Source organism: Ruditapes philippinarum, unplaced genomic scaffold (assembly GCF_026571515.1).
Source record: "Ruditapes philippinarum isolate M1 unplaced genomic scaffold, ASM2657151v2 ctg6834_1_1_1_1, whole genome shotgun sequence".
NCBI lineage: Eukaryota > Metazoa > Mollusca > Bivalvia > Venerida > Veneridae > Ruditapes > Ruditapes philippinarum.
Genome location: NW_026858016.1, coordinates 32984 through 36044, shown reverse-complemented (window position 1 = coordinate 36044; position 3061 = coordinate 32984). Strand labels below are relative to the sequence as shown.

Sequence of the window (3061 nt, the reverse complement as noted above, 5' to 3'; positions counted from 1 at the left end):
AACGTGCTCACCATCATAAAATCATAGACCGGTGAGCGTGAAAGAAATTTATGCTACACATACTTTGTTTGAAATGAAAACTTGTGTGATCAACATAAAATATATTTTGAATTCTTCTGTTGAGATGAAAAGCAGCGAGCACTGGATGTATATGGATATTTTTTAAATTGCATGGTTAATTTACTAATATCAAATTATGAATCGGCGTTCAGTGTACTGTGCAGTGTGGATCCCATGTTACGCCGCATATAGCTGCAAACAAATATAGCTCCCTAAAGAGCTTTAATATCAATCCACACCTCACTAAAATTTCACGTTCGAATATAGCTCCCAACAAAGTGCGTTGTTATGGCAAGATGCCCCCATTTTGACAAATAAATAAAGCTCTCCCTATGTAATAATGCCAATTATAAAGTATAACAATAATCTATCTAAAAACATCATCAGAAACTTCATCATTTATAATCATTATCATCATCATAATCATAACCATCAGTGTATCATCATCATCATAAAAATCGTCATCATCATTTATAATCATTATCATCATCACCATCATTTATAATCATTATAATCATCATCATCATTTATAATAATAATCATAATCGTCATCATCATTTATAATCATCATCATCATCATCATTTATAATCGTTATCATCATCATCATTTATAATAATAATAATCATCATCATCATTTATACTCATTATCATCATCATCATCATCACCATCATCATCTATAATCATCATCATCATCATCTTCTTCTTCTTCTTCAGTAATCAGCATTAGTAATTTAAACTTGCCAGCAGCATCATCGTCTGAAAGTAATCATCAACAGTACATCATCAATGTATTAATCCTTATTCATCATGATCATTATAGTCATCAGACGTCACCATCGGGGATGTGGCTCAGTGGTAGAGCGTTCGCTTTGCATGTGAAAGGCCCCGGGTTCGATCCCCGGCGTCTCCATATTTTTAACGTCCTATTTTATATATTTTACCTACATATATAATTACTTATCCTCAATCAAAACTGTGTCAAAAAATCTGCGCGTTTAAACTGTTTTATATTTAACAAAAAAAAAATGGACTAAAATAGGCTACTGAATACAAATGTATATTCTTTTAATATTGAAACAAAAGGTGAGCAGTTTCATAAAACTTTATCCCTTATCTAATGCAATATCATTTTTTTTAATCTTAACAAATGTTGTTATAAAAATGGGGCTCAGTGGTAGAGCGTTCGCTTTGCATGTGAAAAGCCCCGGGTTCGATCCCCGGCATCTCAATATCTTTAATGTCCTAATTTTAGTTTACTGTTTGAAAAGAAGACATTATATCAATAATAAGAAGAAACGCGTATCTCTCTTCAACTTGTATTCATTTGGCGAGTAGCTGATGTAGATCAATTTAATTTGTGTGGTTAATTGTCTGAACTCAAAAATTACATCAGTTTTATGTCGTTTTTGCTTTCAATATACTGCCAGTGCTGGACGCCTTGTTATGCGCGCATTATAGCTTGCAAAACAAAATATAGCTCCCCAAAGAAGCTTTAAATATCAATCTACACCTACTAAAATTTTGCACGTTCAATATAGCTCCCAACAAAGTGCGTAGTAATGCGCAAGATTGCCGCCCCATTTTGACACAAATTAGCTCTCCTTATATAATAAATGTCAATTATTACGTATAACAATAGTCATCGAAGAACCATTCATCAGAACATCATCAATTATAATCAGCATCAGTCATTAATCATACAGGATTATCATCATCATCATTCTTAAGTAATTTAAAACTTTCCAGCAGCACATCTTCCATGAAATCACATCAACAGTTACATCCCCCCTATATGACTGAAATACTGTCATCAGTGTATTAATCCGCTGATATTCTCATCCATGATCAATTATAGTCATTAGATCAACGGCGCATCGGGGATGTGCTCAGTGTAGAGCGGTTCGCTTTGCATTGTGAAGACCCTGGCGTTCGATCCCCGGTATCTCCAAATTTTTATCAAAACGTTTTTTATTGTAATGATCGTCGTTTCCCTCAATTTACGTTTACAGTCTTAGTTTACTGTTTGAAAGAAGACATTATAATCAATAATAATATAGAAACGTATCCACGCTTCTCTTAATTTGATTCAACTTGTATGCATTTTGCGAAGTGCTGGCGTGTAAATGCATTATAATTGTGTGGTTAATAGTCTCTGAACTCAAAACAATGCATCGGTTTTCTTTCCCTTATTGTTCAATAGTACTGCAGTGTGGACGCCCTGTGACGTGCGCATATAGCCAGTCAACAAATATAGCCTCTCCGAAGAGCTTTAATCTGTTCCATACCAAAGAGAGAGTTGTATACCGCAGATGCCCCCATTGTTGACAAATAAAGCTCTTCCAAAGAACATCTTCATCATTCATAATTATCATCATCATAAAAATTATCATCCTAATCATCAACACCCATGATCATGAGTACACCAGCAATAAAGTTACTTGATACTCCGACATGCTAATTTTATCATTATCCACCGTCTGTAAGTCATCATCAGCAGTACATCATTCAGTGCATCAATCCTTTATTTCATCATCATCATAAATTATCACCATTTTCTTAGGCTACATCAACACCATCGGATCATGGTTCAGTGTTAGAGCTTTTCGCTTTGCGTGTTAAAAAGGCGCTTTATTTGGCGTGTTCGTTTAATAATTTTTACACGTTTAACTATAAGATTCAAGTTTATCCTTAGATTGGCTAAAGAAGTTTTGCCTATCTCTGTATCTATGTCTCTGATCAAAGCCGTGCCAAATTAAAAATATAAAGTTTCCTTTTAAAAGGAAAGGCGCCTGCAACAGTTGTCTGCCTTCATCCCCAACCCTTTAAAATTGTTCTTTATTGTTTTGGGGGGGGGGGTTCAATTTTATTATCACATGTCTTTTTTTGAATTACGGTATTTGTATATCATTAAAGCGTGTTTATTTAGATTGTTGTGTATTTTTGGTTGTTTTTTTTTGAAAACCGAATATTTTTGTCCATAACGATTAGCATCTATTCTC

General features: G+C 34.1%; 1 non-coding gene across 1 annotated transcript; it reads left to right on the top strand.

Moving 5' to 3' along the window:
- The first annotated feature begins 900 nt into the window (after window positions 1-900).
- On the top strand, window positions 901-972 carry Trnaa-ugc (transfer RNA alanine (anticodon UGC)). The gene has a single exon. It is a non-coding gene; the product is annotated as a tRNA-Ala (tRNA).
- Window positions 973-3061: the final 2089 nt, after the last annotated feature.